We start from the raw sequence: 21429 nt of genomic DNA, 5'->3' as shown, positions 1-21429 counted from the left end.
AAGACCAAAAGGTCAGCAGAGAGGTGGATTTGAGAATCATGGGCATGGAAATGGTAATGAAACCCATGAGAGCTGATGAAATCACCAAGTGAAGTGGTATAGAGGTATAGAGGGAGAAGATAAGAGGGACCAGGACAGAACCCTGAGAGATACTTATCATTAGATGGCATGATCTGGGTGAGGACTCAGCAAAGGAGACTGAGAAGAAGGAGTGGTCTGATAGGTAGGAAGTAGGAAGAGAACCAGGAGAGAGTGATGTCCTGAAAACCTAGAGAGAAGAGAGCATCAATGGGATCAACAGTGTCAAAGACATCAGCGAGAAGAATGAAGATTGAGAAAAGGCCATTGGATTTTGCAATTAAAAGATCCCTTGTAGGTCTTGGGTTCAAATTTGGACTCAGACACTTCCTAGCTGTGTGACCCTGGGCAAATCACTTAATCCCCATTGCCTAGCCCTGACCACTCTTTTGTCTTGGAACCTATACCTAGTATTTATTCTAAGGCAGAAGGTAAGGGTTAAAAATAAGATATATATATATATATATACATACATACATATGAAACTAATACACATACATGTTAGACCAAAAGCCATTCACAAATGCATATTAATAAAAATTTCCAAGAACTATGAACTATTAACAATCATATGAAAAATTGCTCCAAATCATTATACAACCGTTATGTTTCACTATAAGAGAAGTGAACGTCAGAACAATGCTAAGGTTTTACTTCACATACAAAAAATTGGCAAAGATGATAAAATATGAGCATAGTCAATGTTGGAGGAGTTGTAGAAAAACAGATATATTCAGGGGGTGTACTGGAACCAGAGATTGTACCAGCTCAAGAGAGTCAATTGTTAAATTTTCAGTTTGAGCATTTACATGTTGGAAATCTGCAAACACTCTAAAACATGTCTTGATTTATTATTTTCTTGACTTAAGAGAGTAATGTAAAAAATGTTAGTAATCCAGATTAAACTTCAAAATATATGATGTATACATTTATTTTTTCTGGAGAGCCTCTTGTTAAACATTTACCAATATGCCCTTAAACTTAGTTACACTATTGGGGAAGCCCTTTTTTGGACCAACCATTATGGAATGAAATTTGGAATTACACTAAAGAAGTGACTAAAATGTCTATCTATACTCTTTGATGAAAGGATCTCAAGGAGAGAAATTATAGAAAGAAAGATTTCACAAAATGTTAGAGCAATACTTTTTGTAGTAGCAAAAAAGAGTATCTATCTGGGTCTGGACTGGACCTGTGAATTCATTTACAGAAATGAAAATTCCTGTATGAGGACACTACACATATTTGGGGCAGCTAGATTGCACAATGGATAGAATGCCAGACCTGGAGTACCTGGGTTCAAATCTGATCTTAGACACTTCCTAGCTATGTGACTCATTTAACTTCAATTGTCTAGCCCTTACTTCTCTTGATACTTAGTATTGATTCTAAGATAGAAGATAAGGGTTTAATATATATATACACACACACACACATATATATATAATGCAGATTTGTATCTCCTCTGCAATATGACTTTCTCAGGGTAACATAGCCAGTATGTATCAGAAGTAACACTTGAACCCAGGTCTATCTTGACTTCAAATCTGGACCTTTATCAACTACTCCACATTGCTTTTAAAAACAAAGAAGCTCCTCAAGGATTGGGAAAATGGCTGAAAATTTATAGTATGTGAATGTAGTGAGATATTACTGTACCAAAAGAAATGATAGATGCTAGAAATTCAGAGAAAGATGGGGAGATTTGCTTGAACTAATACAAGAGAAAGTAAGTAGAATGAGGAAAACAATATATATGACTATAATAATGTAAATTATAAAAATAGGAAAAGGCAGCTGAACCCAGATAAATTGTAATGACTAATTCTGACTTCAGAGAATAGATGGGAAATATGTTTATCTTTTCTTGGTAGAAAAATGGAGTGTTTGATTTAAAAAATTTTAAACACCTGCAAGAGAATCTAATGGGTGGTTTTGTTCAACTGTTTTCTCTTGGATAGAATGGAGGATTAAAGCAGAAGGTAGAGAGGATATTGGAAAATGATTGCGATCAATAGCAAAAGGCATTAATGTAATTTAAAAAAAAAAGACTGGACTTTCCCATACACAATCCAGATGGGAATGAGTGATAGCATGGTATAGTGAGCAGAAAGATCTGTTCTCAAATCCTTCCTTACATATTGTGTGACCCTCAGACAAGTTAGTACTCAGTTCCCTTACTACATGTAAAAAAAATGAGGACCTTTAAAGTCCCTTGCAGCTCTAAATCTGTGATCGATTCCTTCATAGCCTTTTGCTCTGTACACATACACACGTATGCCTTTCAATCATCTTTTTATGACTTCTTTTTTTCCTTAAGGTCATCCTGAAGGAGACTTACAGTGTATTTTCCCAGGACCCCTTGCCCCTGAGGAGGTTCCCTCAATTAGTTGCTTGGATACTCCTAGCTGGGTTATCAATATGGAATGAAAGCAGTCATACATTCCCAAATGGCCTATTTGCATAACCAAGAGATGGCAGCACATGCCCACAGATGACTCTCACAGCCTATTTCCTTCCTGGCTCTAGCTGGAAAGTTTCAAATGAGCTAACCCCCAATTTGTAGAGACCAAATGAAATGTTCCCCTCCTTGGGGCATCATCTCAGGCATGACAGATGAAGCAATTTTGGACAGAGCTAGGAGTTCAGAGACTGAGTTCCAAGTTCTAAGGGAATGGTGTTCTCTTACTTTTGTTGTTGTTGTTGTTGAAAATTTTATTTAGTCAATTTAGAACATTATTCCTTGTTTACAAGAATCATATTATTTCCCTCCCTCCCCTCCCCCCACCCCTTCCTGTAGTCAACACACAATTCCACTGGGTATCACTTGTGTCCTTGATCAGCACCTATTTCCATGTTGTTGGTGTTTGCACTAGGATGTTAATTTAGAATGTCTACATCCCCAGCCATATCCCCTTGACCCATGTAGTCAAGCAGTTGTTTTTCTTCTGTGTTTTTACTCCCACAGTGTTTCCTCTGAATGTGGATAGTGTTCTTTCTCATAGATTTCTCCAAGTTGTTCTGGATCACTGCATTGCCACTAATGGAGAAGTCCATTACATTCGATTGTACCACAGTGTGTCAGTCTCTGAGTATAATGTTCTCCTGGTTCTGCTCCTCTCACTCTGTATCACTTCCTGGAGGTTGTTCCAGTCTCCATGGAATTCCTCTACTTTATTATTCCTTTTAGCACAATAGTATTCCATCACCAACATATACCACAATTTGTTCAGCCATTCCCCAATTGAAGGGCATCCCCTCATTTTCCAATTTTTTGCCACCACAAAGAGCGCAGCTATGAATATTCTTGTACAGGTCTTTTTCCTTATTATCTCTTTAGGGAAACCCCTAGTTTTCTTAAAGATTTAGTTCAGCTGCTAAACTTAGCTCAATTGCTATGGGAAACTTTTTCTTATTTCTATGGATGTTTCCAGTTTGCTAGTGCCTTTCCTCCTAAAATGATAGTGTTTCTTTATCTGTCTCAAGAGGATGTAAATTCTTTAGGGACAGGGACTATTTTGTTTTTGTTCTTGTATATACAGGGTGTAGCATAGTTCTTAGCAATATAGTAAGTGCTTAACAATTGTTTATTTATTGTTTTGTTGGTTTGTTAGAACAATGTCTCCAGAAGGCCTCAGTTAAAAATTTATTAGTTGGAAACACATTGACTCATTGCTATTTCTCTTAATTTTATTTTTTTATTCAAAGATATTTTATTTTCCCAATTATATGCAACAACATTTTTCAACATATGTTTTCTGAAATTATAAGACCAAATTGGCTCCCTTTCTACCTTCCCTCCCCACTCTTGGTGATGGTGAGTGTTTTGATTTGGATTATAAATCATGCAGAACATACTTCTACATTGACCATTGTTGTAAGAGAATACTAACATAAAACCCAAACTCCGAAACAAAACTGTAAATAAACTAATGCAGAAGATAATATGCTTTGATCTGCATCTGACTCCAACAATTCTTTCTCTGGAGACAGATCACATTCTTTGTCATAATACTTCAGAATTGTCCCAGATCATTTTGTTGCTGAGAGTAGCTAAATCTTTCACAGTTGATCATCAGGCAATATTGCTGTTACTATGGACGGCGTCTCTCGGTTCTGCTTATTTCACTCTGTGTCAGTGCATGTAGGTCTTTCCAGCTCTTTCTGAAATCATCCTGCTTATCATTTCTTAGAGCACAATAGTATTCCATCACAAATACATACTGCAGTTTCTTCAGCCATTCCCCAATTGATGGGCATCCTCTCAATTTCCAATTATTGAACATCACAAAAAAAGAGGTACTATAAATATTTTTGTACAAGAAGGTCCTTTCCCCTTTTTTAATGATCTCTTTGGTATGCAGAGCCAGTAGTGGCATTACATGATCAATGGTTATGCACAATTTTATAACCTTTTGGGCGTAGAGTCAAATTGCTCTCCAGAATGTTGGATTAGTTTTCAACTCCATCAACAATACATTAGTGTTTCAATTTTGCTACGTCCCCTCCTACATTTATCACTTTCCTTTACTCTTATATTGACCAATCTGATAGGTGTGAGGTAGTTCCTCAGAGCTGTTTTACTTTGCATTTCTCTAATCAAGCATGATTTAGAACATTTTTTCATATGATTTTTGATAGCTTCGATTTCTTGACCTGAAAATTTCTTGTTTGTATCCTTTCCAACTTAATAGATATTTATTGACTGACTGTGGTATAATAAGCACTTTAAAAGCCTTGTCTTCTTTTTACTATGTGCTAAACTCAACTGTATCAATTGTACCTATTATGCTGAAAAACTTTGTTACATCATTCCCAATTTCATGTTTTTTCTTTTCTCTTTTTTCTTTCTCTATTCTTTTCTTTTCTGAAACCTTTATCTTCTGTCTTAAAATTGATACTAAGTATTGTAAATCTTAAAATTTCACAGACTTATGAATGTTAAAAATTTTACTCCACATTGAGGAATCCTCCAATTCCCTACTTGAAATAATTCCCTACCAGATAATGAGAACTCTACTTGAATGTGAAAACTCCTTGCTATGGGAGGATCTCTACCCCATCCCTACTTGGGACTGCTTTAGGGGAGAAAACTCCTTGCTATGGGAGGACATCTATTCCACCATTAAGAATGCTTTAGGGCAGAAAACTCCTTGCTAAACAATGAAAGTACTTGAAAACCATACTTATAAAGGAAAGGAGTTCTTTGAGCCATGCCTATTTTTGGAATTGATACAATGGGATGCTAAGTGCCTATAAAGGTGGGGCAACTTGTAAACTACTTAGACCTAAAAGGTGAAAACTTACTCAGAGGTTTTCTCCTAATGAAATTAGTTGACACAGCAGCATTTTTTCCTGACTTACTAAAGAGATTAATCTACTCAGCTGTGAATTCAAAATGGGCTGTCTTTTGGAAAACATTTACAGTGATTGGTAGATATAGGGACTTAGGGGAGGTGATATGGGAGGAAAACCCCTATATAAGAAAAAGCAGATATCCTTTTGGAGGATCTCTGATGAGGATTGCTTGGGAAGAATCTCTTGAGAGAGGCTCTGGAGAAGGGAAGCTCTTGGAGGACAATCTCTAAGGAGATCTCGCTGGAGCTCCTCTGAGGGGACTCTGTCCCTCTGGAGGTTCTGGAGAGAGGCCCTTTGGAACTCTCTCTGGTGAAGTCAGCTGAGATGGAGCTGGCCTGGTGTCACTAGAATCCTTGCTTAGGCAGACCTTGTGGTGAGTGTTAAAAGACTGACTGACTGATCTCTCTCTCTTAAGACTCAGGTCTAGGCCATGTTGGCTTAAGGCCCTTCATACTTATTTCCTTTCTCTCTCTTTCTCTCTTTTCTTTAATTCCACATTTGTATTAATTAAAATCTCTATAAAACCCAGTTGACTTGGGTATTTGAATAATTGGGAATATTAACCTTATATTTGATTTAAAAACCAAGACACTGTAGTGAAACATATTTTCTGTGGTCAAATTTACTCACCCTCTCTTATATCTATCACAATTTATATCTTCCACCATTTTAACTCACTACAGTTTACAACATCACTCTTTTAACTGTTACAGTTTATGGGCTTCACTATTTTAAATCTCACAGTATTGATTCCAAGGCAGAAGAATGGTAAGGACTAGAGGATTGGGGTTGAGACTTGCCCAGGTTCACACAGCTAGGAAGTGTCTGAGTCTTGATTTGAACTCAAGATCTCTTGTTTTGAGTCCTGACTCTCTATCCATTGAACCATCTCACTGATCCTCCATACCTTTCCACTGGCTGTCTTCCATGCCTAGAATTCCCTTCTTTCTCCTCTCTACCTCCTGGCTTTTTTGGCTTTCTTTAAGTCCCAGCTAAAATCTCATCTTCTGCAGGGAGCCTTTCCTGATACCCTGACTCCTAAATCCTTTTCTCTGTGGATTATCTTCATTTTATTTTGTCCATATCTTATTTGTGCACAATTATTTTCACATTGTCTCTCCTCCTGAGAGTGTGAGATTCTTGAGAGCAGGGACACTTTTAGGATATCTTTGTATCCCTAAGTCTTCTTAGAAGAGTGTCTGACACATAGTAAACAGTTAATAAATGTTTGCTGGCTTTGTGGCCCTAGACAAGTGGATTCATCTCTCAGTATTCTTGGCAATTTTCTAAGGCTATAAATTGCAGAGGAGGAGCTTACTTGCATTGGCAAGGGAAGTTTCCTCCCCAGGGAGTTCTCTATCTATATCAGCAAAGTTATAGATTCACTTCTTATCCACAAAGAATGTTAGAACATCAAAGGTGAGAGGGTATCTTATCATATAGTTTAACCTCTCCTTTTATGAGGAAGGAAATTAATTAAGCAGCAGAAGAGATAGGACTTACCTAAGGTCTCACAGTTAGTTAGGATCAGAGTCAAGATGGAATTCAAGGTCTGCTGACTCTTAACTGTGAGGCCTTTTCCCTTTTATTTTCTTAAAAACAAACAAACAAACAAACAAACAACCCAACACAAACCTTTACCTTCTGTCTTAGAATCAATGCAGAAGAGCAGTAAGGACCAGACAATGGAGGTTAAGTGACTTGCCCAGGGTCACACAGCTAGGAAGTATCTCAGGGCAGATTTGAACCTAGGACATCCTGTCTCCAGGCATGGTTCTCTATCTCCTGAGTCACCCAGCTGCCCCCCCCCCCTCCAAGATCTACTCTTGATGGACACAAATTTAGGCAGCTGGTGGTTTAGAGAATAGAGTGCTGGCCCAGGAGTCATGAAGAACTGAGTTCAAATTCAGTCAGTGACTGAGTTCTTTTTATTTAATCAGCAGCTGACTTTGAGATATCACCTGCATTAAGGAAGTTGCTTTTCAAAGGGGAGTTCAGAGTACTTATTGACAAACACATGAGTCTCCTTCCTAAATATCATTAAAGGATAAAGTTGGAGATTCTTGCCTAAGTCAGTAAGGGAGTTTAAGGGTGAATAAGATAATTCAGCTCAAATACCATCACACCAAAAGTCACTACAACCCTACAAATAAGGAAAGAATTCTAAAGCCATGGCTAACATACTGCTTATTTAGTGGACAGGGAAAGGGAAGAAAATAAGAGTTTATGCAATACTTCTTGGGCAGCCAGGTGGGTGGCACAGTGAATACAATGTTGGGTGTAGAGTTAGAAAGACCCAAGTTCAAATCCAGCCTCAGAACTTTCCTAAGTGAATATCCTTGGACTGGTCATTTAACCTCTGCTTGCCTCAGTTTCCCCAACTGTAAAATGAGGAGAATAATAGTATCTACCTTGAAGAGTTTTAGGGAGGATTAAATGAGATAATATTTGTAAAATGCACTTCACATAGTAAGTATTTTTGCTGTTATTCAGTTACATTCAACTCTTCCTGATCCCAATTGGAGTTTTCTTGGCAAAGATACTAGAGGGGTTTGTCATTTCCTTCTCCAGCTCATTTGACAAATGAGGAAAGTGAAAACAAGGTTAAGTGACTTGCTCAGGATCACACAAATAATAAGTGCCTGAGGCTGGATTTGAACTCAGGTCTGCCTAATTCTGGGCCCAACACTCTCTCCACTGTGCCACCCACCTAGCTACCCAATTGACGTCACATAAATACTCATTCCATTCCCTTTCCCTGGCCCCCCCCAATAAGAAGTATGTTAGCCATGGCTTTAAAAGTGGAGGGTTGTAGTGATTTTTGGTGTGATGGTATTTGAGCTGAATTATCTTATTCACCCTTAAACGCCCCTGTTGGCTTAGGCAGGGATCTCCAGATACCTCCTCTAACCACTTTTGGGAAGGAGAATCATTCGTGTATCAATAAGTACTTAGAACTCCCATTTGAAAAGCAATTTCCTTAATGCAGGTGATTTAGTATCTCAAAGCCAGCTGCCAATTAAATAAACAGAACTCTGAAAGCCTCATTAAAGGAAATGTTACCTTAGAGTTTTGAAAGAATCATAAATAATGTTCTGGTGGAGCTTTTGGTGACATTTGAATTAAAGGAGCCAGATGGTAGGTTCAGGGTCATCAGTTTAGTATTAGGGAAAAGTCACAAGGAATCATAGGTGATAGGGGGCTGCCAGCATCATGAAGAAATTAGGTAACAGGGGAAAGGTAGGAAGATGGAACCCAAATAATCGCTGACAAGATCAGGTAGCTTGGTGATGCAGTGGAGCTACCATGACAAAGAGGCTAGTTTGATTCCTGCCTCAAATATTTACTAGCTGTGTGACCCTAGTCAATTAACTTTTCTTAGTGTCATTTCCCCATCTATAAATAAATAAATAAATAATAATAAATAAAAATATTTATTTTTATAATATATTATATATAATATAATAGATATTAATATATAATAATAATATAATAATTTATAAAAATAATAAATAAATAAAATAAAAAAACAGAGGGTTGGAATAGATCAGTGATAGTGAACCTTTCAGAGACTGAGTGCCCAAAGTGCAGCCCTTACGCTGCATGTGAGCCCCCCTCCCCCAACCTTACCTTAGACAGGGGAGGAGGGAGGAAACACTCCCACTGGGCTGCTGGGAAGAGGGATGGGTGATGGAAGAAATGTTCTCAGGTGCATATAGAGGGGCGGAAGGGAGCAACCCTCTCTGGCACATGTGCCATAGGTTCGCTAACATGGGAATAGATGGCCTCTAATATCTATTTCTAGCTCTAAATCTATGATTCTGTGAATTGTGGGTTCAGAGTATAAGAATCAAAGCAACAGTATTTCAGAGGTCCAGGGCAACAGTTTCTCTAACAAGGGTTTAAGAGTGTTTCTTGCCTGTTACACTAGATTAACTCTGCCTGCTCAGCCTCTCTCTGAATAGCTTACTTTTTTAGATTTAGGAATCTTCCTTGATATAAAAGCATTCTTATATATCTATGCCAGTCAGAAAGTTTATATCTTCAGGACATACAAGGAAGACTGTAGCCTGTGGACTTGGGGAAAAAAGGACTAAATATCCATTTTCCTTGGAATCAGGTTGGGTAAAGGCTGGTTGAGTTCCATGTTAATAATAAAACCCCATTCAAGAGAGAAAGGGAGAAATGTTTCAGATAGGACATTTCTTTACAAACAGCTGAATGGCCTGGGATGGGAGGAAGAATCATAGTAAGAAGCAAGTGGGGCTTGGTGGCTGGAGTTACTGATTATGGGTGCTTAAAACTGAATTGGGGTTAAGACTGATATAACCAAATCCAAAGATGCTTTTGGGACATGAATTCTTGAGTTCAGTTCAATGGTTAAATACAATAAGTTCAGTGATTACATCAAGATTCTAATCATTGTTCTATGGGTAAATGTGAGTCTATTTAACCTCTTCTACCAAAGTCAGTCGTCAACTTATCTGTAACTATAATTATAATTATAAAGTCTTATTAAAAAAAAAACAAACCCTACTGGGCAGAGATGTAGGTGATGGGGGTTAAGTGACTTGCCCAGAGTCGCACAGCTAGGAAGTGTCTGAGGCCAGATTCAAACCCAAGACCTATCTCTAGGCCTGGCTCTCTATCCATTAGGCAACCTAGCTACCCTTAAAAATTATTTCTTTTTAACATATTTAAAAAATTAATTAATTAAAAAAAATTGAGTTCCAAATTCACTCCCTCTCATCCCACCTCACTCACTGAGAAGGAAGAAATATGATCTAAAGTATACATGTGAAATTATGCAAAATAAATGTCCATTATTAGCCATGTTGCAAAAAAGAAAACATTTATGCTTTCATCTGCATTCAAACTCTATCAAGTCTTTCTTTGGAGGTGGACAGCAGTTTTCATCATAAGTCTTTCAGAATAGTTTATTGTATTCATAAGAATAGTTTAGGTCATTCACAGTTGATTATTGTATATTATTACACATCCCTTCAATTTCCAGTTCTTTGTCAACACAAAACCCCAATTCAGTCCCTTAATTGGGGAAGGGCTGAACTAATTGTAGTATATGACAGTGATGGAATACTATTGTGCTATAAGGAATGATGAACTGCTTGATTTTTATAAGAACTGGGAAGACCTCCATGAACTGATGTGGAGTGAAATAAACAGAACCAGGAGGACATTGTACACAGAAACTGAAACATTGTGGGGTGCTCAAATGTAATCAACTTTGCTACTAATAGCAATGCAATGATCCAGGACAATCCCAAGAGATTTATGTGAAAGAATGCTATCCACATCTGGAGAAAGAACATTGGAGAAGAAAACATGATTTACCACTTATTTATATGGGTATATGATTTGGGGTTTAAATTTTAAAAGATTATTACAAAAATGAATAATGTAGAAATAGTTTTTGAGTGTAAGACATGTATAACCCAGTGGAATTGCTTGTCAGCTCTAGGAGTGGGGAGGGAAGAGGGAAGAGAAACAATATGAATCATGTAATCATGGAAAAATATTTTTTGAAAAATAAAAAATATATATTAAAAAATGCAGGCAGTCCCTGCCCACAAAGAGCTTACTTTCTAATATGGCAAAGACATAAAGTGGAACTTGACCTGGTGGGAAATTTAAATGTGGTAGCTTGGTTTAATGGTGGGCAGGAAATGACGTGGAAGTTTGGTTCTAGATAAGGAAGAAGCTCATTCATTGGGACCTAAGGTGGATTGTCAAGAGCCATCAGGCCATGATGTCACATGTGGAAGCCAAAAGGTCACAAAGTGACTCCTTGGCAGGATGAAATTGCCCACTCAGCCTCCTCTGTATGACTTCTTTCATCAACATCCCTTACTAATAGAATTGATATTATTATTGTCCTCTCTCTAGTCTCAGAAAAAGTAATATAAAAGCAAAATGCTTGCACACTATTCCCCCCCAAATATCACCAAAAGATCAAACTCACAAAACCGAACCCAAAAGACTATCATGGGTTAACTTTTACTTAGGTATATAATTCCTAGCAAAAGCTGTACCCACAAGCTGTGCCCAAATATACCCTACTCCCATGTTCCAAAACTTATTTTCCTAAGTCAGTACATAAGTCATTCATAGGAAAGATCTGTGCAAAATACTTTGGTACACACCAAGCTTCATCATGCCTCAGTGTCTTGATTTTTACCAACCAAAACCCTCCTTGAATGACTCCCTAACAAACCCTGGAAAATGATCAGCCTAATATTAAATCAGAATTGTGTTCTCAGTACCCCTTTGATCTCTCAATTTCACTGCTATGATTGTTAATTGTCTTTAGGATTTCTGATTGATTATATATTTTTATTAAAGGTAATAAGTAATTTTCCTTGATTATCTAGAAGCTCAAAGCTCCTCACAGGTTAATGAGAAAATTAAGCCACCTGTGATGAAATCATTTATCTTGTGTAAAACCTTTGTGTATCCTGTCAGAATCAATAGTTACAATATAAGAGTATAGAATAATCTTGGAATGTTAATCAAACAATTTTAAAAAGTTAATGTATCACTTATCCAATTATCCTTACTCAAATATATATGCTGAATAATGTAATTGTAAGCCAAGAAAATGGGTATAAAAATAAAGGCTAAACCTGGGCATGGCAAAGCAGCTACATCATGCAGAGCTTTGCCTCAGGCTGATACACACACACACACACACACACACACACACACACACACACACACACACAGCTGCCTTCTGTCTCTCATTTTCACCTAATTGCTCCACCTTCCAAGGACCCCCTGGAGCCATGGCCTTGGCTGGATCTGAGACCCTGGCAGTGGATCCAGGGACAAAAATCTATCAACAGATTATCTAAAAAATAAAGCTAATTACTTGTTGCAATTGTTTTTTAGTCATTTCTCACTATAAGTGATCATGAAACAAAATGCATTTAAATTACATAAGGGGCTACATTTCTATCTAAGTGCTTATTGTCTTTCATTTTGTTCTAAGATTTGTTCAACTCTTTCAATTGGGAGTCAATATAACTTTCCAACATTATGTTATTTTCATTTTTTAATAAATCTATCAAGTATATTGAAAAATTTCTGTGTGTTATTGCCATCAATAGGTTTTTCTGAAGTAACAAATCATCCCTAATATTAATTTCAACAACATTCAATCAAATAATGGGTAATGCAACATTTTGAGCCTGAAATTAAATGGACCCTATCTTGTAACTTATGCTGTTTAGGGGATGATATAATTCATTTCCTTCATTTTTTTGTTTTAAAAAAATTGATACATTTTCAAAAGCATCACTTTATCTCTGAATATATTTCTTTCTTTCCTTTCTTCAGAAAGCCATTCCTTTTGCCAAATCAAAAAAGAAAAAGGAAAAAAAAGGTAAAAAAATGAAAAAAAATCAATTGTCTGACTGTACAATGTACATCCACTTTCACAAAGGAGGTAAGTACAGTCTTTCATCTTTTACCCTGAACAAAATCAGACCATTATAATTGTTTTGGTTTAGTTTTTTTTAGTTTTTTCCTTCTATTTCCATTGTAGTAGTCATACAGATTGTTTTCCTGGTTCTATTTACCTCATTGCATCAGCTCAGCTTCATACTAATCAGTTTTTATGATCTGGTAATTTTCTGTGACTTTTATGTTTTTTGAGTTATTCCTGAATTGATGGGCATTATTTTATTTGTTGTATTTTCATTCTGAGTGCCTAGAACAATGCCTGCCACATTGTATGCCCTTACTAATTACTTATGAATTGATTGAATGATTGATGGATAAACATCCATTTTCTTTCTCTTTCTTTGCTATTACAAATAGAATTACTAGGAATGTTTTGATGAATATGACCCCTTTCTTTCTGTCTTTAATTTCCTTAGGGCATATATGCCTTGCTAGAACTGTCACTTTTTAGTCAAGGGATATAGACATTTTATTCACTTTTTCACAATTAATTTTTTTAAAGCATAATACCAAATTACTTTCCAGAATGGTAGGACAAATTTACAGCTTCACCAACAATGTCTTAGTGTACTTATCTTCCAGTAGTTCTTCATCTATATATTATCTGAAGGGAAGAAGAGGATATGATTTTGAACAGGAGTCTCTATGGATATTTATATCTGTATAACAAATCGCTATCTCCTCTTTCCTGTTGCTAAAATGGAAGGCAAGATAAATTAGAATTTTCAGCTGGATTGTGAGGAGTCTACATGGCCTGATAAATGCAACCTGGCAGGCTAACTATGTTTATTTCATACTGGCTCTTTATTTTGCTTGGCACAATATGGCATTAAAAAACTTCAAAAAATTCTTCAGAGAAAGGAGTTGGGAGAAGATGGAACAAGCAGAGAAATTTTACCTGTACTTGCACAGGAGAAGGGGACATATCTCTATATGAAATCAAGAAATCAGAGATGAGTGAATGGGCAGATTCCCTGGAATTCATTCCTCTGGCCTTCAATCTAGAACTTGAGAAATTTATTAAGCAGTCCTTGTTGGACTTACACCAAGTGACAATTCAGGAAGCTGAGCCAAATCTCTTTTTTTTTCCAGTCAGTTTTTGTAGTGTCTGATAGATGATGAAATGATCATCATCAAATGCCTACTCTATTGGATCATAGAATTAACTTACAGTGCCCAAGATTGCCATCTTTTAAGACTGGAGAGTACATGTTTGACAAACATACCCTAGAAGAAAGCTGCAGAATCCCACATTAAGACTTTAAGGTTTTGGGACCTTGAACAAAGATCATCGACAAGGTCCCTGCAGCTGTCCTCTCTTAATACTAAGAATAAATTATTTGACATTTCAAAAAAAATTCTTATAAAACAAACAACAATGCAAGATCCAATGGGTATTTCCTAGAAGAATTACACACTCTTATCAGACTTGGATCCCCAAGTATCCAAGTGAGCCTTCAAAGATCATTCAAACTTTTTCCTGAAATACTCTTCAAAAATAGTTTGGCAATTTCCTGTGTAAGTTTGCTGGGTGATAGGGAAAAAGGAGTGGTTTAAAGGCTAAGTGGACCCCTTTGCTAATTAACTTCAAAAGCTGCTTTTATCATTTCACCCATATCTCCTAGTACCTCTTTTCCTCTATGGCTTGGAAAGCAGAAAAAAATACCGGGTTCCTCCTTTTCCTCTGGCTTTAAACATTTTCCTCACTTAGTGGCAAATAGAAGTACCTGGCTTTCTAGGAATAAAAGGACTGAGCTATAGTGTTGAATCAGGTGTGGGTACAGCAGAAAGAGCCCTGAAGGATATTAGAATATTGATCCATGTAGCAGTAAGTCATAACTTTAGACAGCTGAACATGAAGTATGCCTCCTTTCTTGTGGCATAGACCTGGGAGGTACTGAATGAGGACAAAAGTATTCATTTGTTTTGTTTCATCGTATTTATTACAGAGGATTCTATCATGGAGAGGCAAAATGGCAGGAACCAGGAAGCACTGGGTAGTGATTGTAAAAAAAAAATATTAAAGGCATCTATAAAACACAGATAAAATGGCAAAATCAGGATTTAAATTCAGACTCATATTTCAGATTCATTATTCTGCTACTGGACCATTTTGTATGTCTTTTGCACATACTTACTTGGATACAAGTAAAATCAGACTTTGTGCATACCCAGATTACCTAACATGGAGGTACCCACCTGGGAAAGGCCAGGGACCAACTTCTGAGAGAAGACATTCTGGACTTCCCTATCATAGGTGTGGGAAAAGTCTCTTTCCATTGTTTGAGTAGCTGGAGAGGCTGTGTCTTTAAATGATTAGACTGGGACATTCTTGCTCTTTCTTGCATGGTCCAAGGAGTAAAGTCTTGTTTACACAAAGATGGGCACCAGGAAGTGAGTAAAGAGAAGGACTACTCTCCTCCTCTTCTCCTACATTTTCTTCCCTTGCCTTCTCCCTCTCATCTCCTCCCTCCCCCTCTTCCCCTCCTCTCCTCCTCCCTTCCCTTCTTCCCCCTCCTCTCCTGTATTTGCTCTCTTCTCCTCTCCTCCCTTCTCCAACTCTTCCTCTCCTCTCCTTTAATATTTCCTCTCTTCTCTTCTCCTAGATTTCCCCTCCCCCTCCCTCTCCCCTCTTAACCTTTTCTTTCCTGCTCTCTCCTATCTTCCCCATCCTCTTGTCCCTTACTATAGTCCTGTATTTCTTCTCTACCCCCTTTTCTTCCTACATTTCCTCCCTTTCCCTCCTCTCCCACCCTTCCTTTTCCCCCTGCATTTCCTCCTCTCCCTTCCTTTACTCCTACATTCCTTCCCTTCTTTCCTTTTCCCTTCTCTCTTCCTACATTTCCTCCCCTCCCCTCCTGTCCTATATTTCCTCCCTTCTGCTCCCCCCTCCTGCTTTCTCCTTTCCCCTCTCTTCTTGCTTTGAAGCTTGGGAGCTACTTGTATTTTTACCCCTTTTGCCTTTCTGACAGCATCTGGCTCACATGGGCTTCTTCTTCCCTGTCCCTGACTTCATGGTTTTCCTTGGTCCTAACTTCTGATTGTAAAATGTTAAGGCTGCTGAAAAGAAGAGGTGAAAGTCTGTTTAGGTTAACTCTTGATAGATTTGCATGAGTTTAATGTTACTATTTCCTAACATTCCTCAGCTATGAACTTGTTCTTCTTAGCCACATATTATCCCAAGCAAGAAGCCCACAAACATTTGTTGAGCTTAATATGTGGGAAGAGTGTTTTGTAATTTTCAAGTACCATAAAGAAATTACAGCAGCTAGATGGTACAGTGGATAGTGCCAGTCTTGAAAACAAGGGAGACTTATCTTCCTGAGGTGAAATCTGGCCTCAGACACTTCCTAGATGTCTGACCCTGGGCAAGTCACTTTACCCTGTTTGCCTCAGTTTCCTCATCTATAAAATGAGTTGGAGAAGTAAATGGAAAACCATTCCAATATCTTTGCCAAGACAACCCTAAATAGGGTCAAGAAGAGTCAAGACATAACTGAAATAAGTGAATAACAATAGAGATGTTGCTGTCATTGTTAGATAAGAAAAGTTGCCACGGGTGAGTGCCAAATAAATGATACATATCTATATCTATATCTATATCTATATCTATATCTGTATCTATATCTATATCTATATCTATATCTATATCTATATCTATATCTATATCTATCTATATCATCTAGGGTTATAGATAAGAAAATGGAGGCTTAGGGGAAGTAGGTTGCACAGTGGATAGAGTGCCGATCTTAGAGTTGGGCTGACCTGGTTTCAAATCTTGGCCTCAGACACTTCCTACAAGGGCGACCCTGGGCAAGTCACTAAACCCTATTTGCCTGGTCCTTGCCCTTCTGTCCTAGAGTAGTTATTAAGATAGAAAGTAAGAGTTAAAAAAACAACAACTGAGTTCAGGGAGCTTAGCCCATGGTCATATGACTGGTTTAGGGACAGTCAACTTACAAATCCATAAACATTTATCCTTCATCTACTATGTTCAAAGTGCTATTTAAATCACTATAACAACAGTAATGTTAATGGAAATAAATGAGTTAAAGTAAGGGAGAGGGCACCTGGTTCTGCAGTGGTCAATGGGAGGTTTAAGAACCCTAATATCCAGTTGGGGTTCATAGGCTTTGGAAGAAACTAACTCCCTAATTTAATAGATGAGGAAATGAGTCTTGGGTTAAATGACTGACCCAAGGCCACACAGATAGTAACAGAGCAAGATTTGAACCAGTGTCCTCTTACTCTGAATTTGAATGCTTGTTCCCATTGTATTACAGTTGCAAAGGTCTTTATAAATGTTATAGTTCAACCTTGTTTTACAAAAAGGGAAACAGGCTCAGAGGCAGAAAGAGTCTTATCCCTGGTCAACTTCCTAGTTAATGACATAGCCAGGACTAGGAGCTATATCTATATATACTTCTTAGGTTTCAAAGAGAAATTGGGACTTGAGTTGAGACTATCATGGATGATTCATGAAGGGCTGTAAGGGTGGACCACTTGTATTATTGAAGAAATAAACTTAGAGGAAATACTAATCCCAGAATAATGCCACCTCCTATTTTGATAGTGTGAGAGCATTTCAGAGTACTTCTACAAGGCTATCTCATTTAATCCTCAAAAATACCCTATGTAGGAAAGGAAAGCCTTTTTTAACCCCCATTTGAAAGATGAGAAAATTAATTAGTCCAATTGAGCTGAGTTAATTTGGTCACAGATAACTTTCAAGGTCATATAGCCTGCCATCTAGCCAGGATTTAGAAGATTCTATTTTTGAAGGAGATCTCTTTTGACTTCTGGTCAATGACTCTTTGCTTCCCATACAGTCTCCCCAGGAGCTCAGGACAGAAGTCAATTAGAAATTTGATTTACAATCAGAGATTTATTAAGTCACTGGGACTAAGAAGACCAAAGAGGTACAGGAATATCTACTTCCTTAGAGGCATGACTCTTTCGAGTAAATGGATATAGCTGCTCACTGAACACTAAGGGAGCCAGGTCAATGTGAAAAGGACTTAAAACTTGTTCGTTTTCCTTTGAAGATCTCCTAAAATCTTGACAGAAGTTGGAATCCTTGGACTTTGGAATTTTCAAGGATTTCATTGGAGTGTTTTTGGTTGCCTGGTAACTTAATGGGAAGCAGTGGGTTAGATAACTATACCTGTTTAAGCTAGACCTTCGTGGAGGTGAGGGGCTTTGGACAATTACAACCTCTGTTGCCTCAGGAACAAGAGGGAGATTTGGAGGAGAATGGATCAGCTCCCACTCTGGAACAGGGACAAGGTCCAAACAGTAGGAAACTGAAGTTTCACTAACCTTTGTCCAGGGTGTAGGTAACTCATGTCTAAGGGAGTTATTCATGGGATCATGAGAGCTCTTGGGTAATTGTAGTCTTAATGGTACAGGTTTGGGATGCAACTGGGGAACTTGAAAACTCTTTTGTCTTGTTCTATCGTGAGGAGAGTATTTCCAGCAGACACTCTTAGGGATCATTATCTATGTTATTTTAGGATGTCGTCGCTGAGCTGGACGTAATGTTGACTAGAGGCCTGGTTGTGGAAGTAATGCAGAAGCTGTCCTCTGGTGAGTAAGTATGGTGTTGCCTTCTCCTCAGATGGGTGATGATCTCTAATCTCATAACTGGTCCTGTTTCAGAAGAGGAATTCAGGAGACTGTGATCGAAAACATTGCAGGTCAAAGATGCTTTTGGCAAAATGCCATCTTTCTTTTCCTCATTATCACAGTAAGTCAGTCAAAAAGCATTTACCAAATACTTACTATTTGGAAGGAACTTTGCAAGTACTGGGGATTGAAGAGAGGCAAAAATGTGAAAGAATTCACATTATAGAATGGGGGAGACCTGTCCTTTGAGTTAAGTGTGTTTAACCCATTTCTAGCCTAGTGATAAAACTGGTGGGTGTGTATGGAAGTGTGGAGGGAGGGAAGATGTAAAGTGAGTCAAGTATCCCACAGCAAATTGAACAACAACAAATACTCATTAAGCATTTATTATTGTGTGTGCAGAGCAATGCATTAAGTGCTTGCTGGGGAGATATCAAAATGAACACAAAGATACGGTCCTTGCCTTCCAAGAGCTCATAATCTAGTGGACTGTACAACCCAGAAGATAGCAAATGACTTTTAAATACTCTTTCTCAGACCTTCTCTTTGATGTGTCTCCATTCCTTGACACCACCTTGAACTGCTTTACTAGTTCTTATCATATCTGCCCTTTCCCTTTCTCTTTTCTTCCCTTAGACAGTGTCTTTCTACTTCCAAATGAGAATTGGCCATGGGTTCATTTACCACCTCTACAAGGATGATTCCAAAAGTTGTACTATTCATTCATTTGTTCCTCCCTCCCTCCCTCACTTCCTTCCTTCCTTCCTTCCTTCCTTCCTTCCTTCCTTCCTTCCTTCCTTCCTTCCTTGCTTCCTTGCTTCCTTCCTTCCTTCTTTCCTTCCTTCCTTCCTTCCTTCCTTCCTTCCTTCCTTCCTTCCTTCCTTCCTTCCTTCCTTCCTTCCTTCCTTCCTTCCTTCCTTCCTTCCTTCCTTCCTTCCTTCCTGATTTAAAGAAAAATGTAAGAAGCCCTATAAGTCATGTAGTCCAAAACTTTCATCTCACAGGTGAGGATACTAAAACTCATAAGTTATGTGACTTCTTAAGGCAAAATTTGAACTTATCTTCTTGACTCCATTCCAATTTTCTCACCACTGCAGCAAGCTGCCTTTCATCTCCTTATAGCCTTGGTTTATTTCAAGACTACCCATTTTGTTTGAAACCCTCTGCCATTCAATGGACAAAGAGGTAGAACATCAGACTTGGAATCAGGAAGACTTGAATTTAAATTCAGCCTCAGACACTTACTAGCTGTGTTCTTTGGGCAAGTCACTTAACTGTTTGCTTCAGTTTCCTCATCTGTAAAATGAAATGGAAAAAAATTGGCAAATAAGAAAGTCCCAAAATAACATTCAGATCGAGTGACAATGAGTTGGACTAAATGACTGAACAAACAACAGCAGAATAATATTTATGGTTTTGATCTCTGACGAGAGAAGAAACAGTAGACAAGCTTAACCCTACCAGCCCTGGCTTGTAAGCTTTCTTCATTCTTAGCCCAATAGATCCTCTATAAAACTATGGATTCAGGGGGGTTCATCTCTTGAGCTACCTCTACTTTTTATCCCTTTCTCCATGTAGAGGTAGCAGCGATTTCTCCTACCTCCCTGGCCACTTAGTTTCATGAACTTAGTCTTCCTCCATAATAAGATTTTAGGGACTTAATATCTTGCCTATACCAGAAGCACCTGCATTTTAAAAAATATGAAAAAGGGCATTGTTTAACTTTAAGGAATGCAGATCCAATGAGTAAAATTCCAGGCACTTTAGGATCTAAGAGAGGGAGAGATTTTGAAGAAGGAGGGAGATCCCTTGTGTTGCTTTAAAGCACACACTTAGACATCCTACCTTGCTGTGCCTTGGAATGTGTGGTCCCAGTGTGCTTAAGGCAATGAGACTTGCTTTCTCATGTACTTTGGATGACACTCCTACTAAGATGGCCATAACTCTCCCAGAGTAGTTCAGTAAGAAGAAATGAAACACCCCAAGGGATAAATGCCATTCTTTTCCTTAATGCCCTTCATTGTTTTTATCCCAATACAAAGATTATCACCTTTTCTGATTTCTGTTTTATTAGATTAGCCCACAAGCTAATCTACTTGATCTGGAGTGGTGATAGGGGAGTTTCTCCTTTTGAAGGGAGCATCTACTATGACATCAGACAGAGGATATTCAGTCTCCTATTGGTCAAGGGACCTACATGGTAGCATTGTGGTGAAATAGTCTAATCGACATGTGTCAAGTCTCTCTATAAAGTAAAGAGACTTTTAACAGCTAAGTCAAACCTTTACCTGCTAGTCTCCTTTGGGAGGTTGTGTGTTGATTCCAGAATTATTCCTTTCCCTCAGAACATGTTTGGAACTCCTTTGGGGGAATAATATTCATATTATGTATTTTTGACTCCCAGACACACCCCTTAGCTTTGTTACCTCTACCATTTTCAAAAATCATACCTACCCTCAAAAGATACGTTTATTGCCATTGAAGACCTCTAAGAAAATATGGTATTGGCCAAATTAGTTCACATCTCTGAGCTTCAGTACTTTCTGATAAAAACTTTTATACTAAATGCTTTTATGGAAGATACTGTTTTCCCATTTACATGTAATAATTTTCCACATACATTCTCTGAAGTTATAAGATCCAAATTGTCTGCCTCCTTTCTCTCCCCACTTCTAGAGATAATAAACAATTTGATCTGGGTTATTAATGGATTGTCATGCAAAACATTACCATATTATTCATTATTATAAGAGAATACTTATATAAAACCAAAGTCCCCCCCTAATACAAATAAACAAAAGTTAAAAATGATATTCATTGATCTACATTATAACTCCAACAGTTCTTAGGTGGATAGCATTTTTTTTTTATCATAAGTCCTTCAGAATG

At 37.8% G+C, this 21429-nt stretch overlaps 2 long non-coding RNA genes across 9 annotated transcripts in view; one reads left to right on the top strand and one right to left on the bottom strand.

Annotated features, from left to right (window-relative positions):
- Window positions 1–17780: 17780 nt before the first annotated feature.
- On the bottom strand, window positions 17781–20675 carry LOC103098934 (uncharacterized). Of its 2 annotated transcripts, XR_008913726.1 has the most exons (3): window positions 20591–20675; window positions 19786–19836; window positions 17781–18564 (listed from the first exon to the last, which is right to left on the bottom strand). It is a non-coding gene; the product is annotated as an uncharacterized LOC103098934 (long non-coding RNA). The 2 variants fall into 2 exon arrangements; XR_008913727.1 differs by lacking the exon at window positions 19786–19836.
- LOC103098813 (uncharacterized) overlaps window positions 18047–21429 on the top strand; it is a 97960-nt gene continuing 94577 nt past the window's right edge. For 5 of the 7 annotated variants that reach the window (XR_008913724.1, XR_008913725.1, XR_008913719.1 and 2 more), the window contains exons 1-2: window positions 18047–18251; window positions 18429–18501. This is a non-coding gene — a long non-coding RNA (uncharacterized LOC103098813). The remainder of the gene's footprint in view (window positions 18252–18428; window positions 18502–21429) is intronic. The other 2 variants (XR_008913721.1, XR_008913720.1) reach the window with 2 other exon arrangements.

This window comes from Monodelphis domestica, chromosome 7, assembly GCF_027887165.1.
Source record: "Monodelphis domestica isolate mMonDom1 chromosome 7, mMonDom1.pri, whole genome shotgun sequence".
Classification (NCBI taxonomy): Eukaryota; Metazoa; Chordata; class Mammalia; order Didelphimorphia; family Didelphidae; genus Monodelphis; species Monodelphis domestica.
The sequence above is the reverse complement of the archived record's forward strand: the minus strand, read 5'-3'. Positions and strand labels throughout refer to the sequence as shown.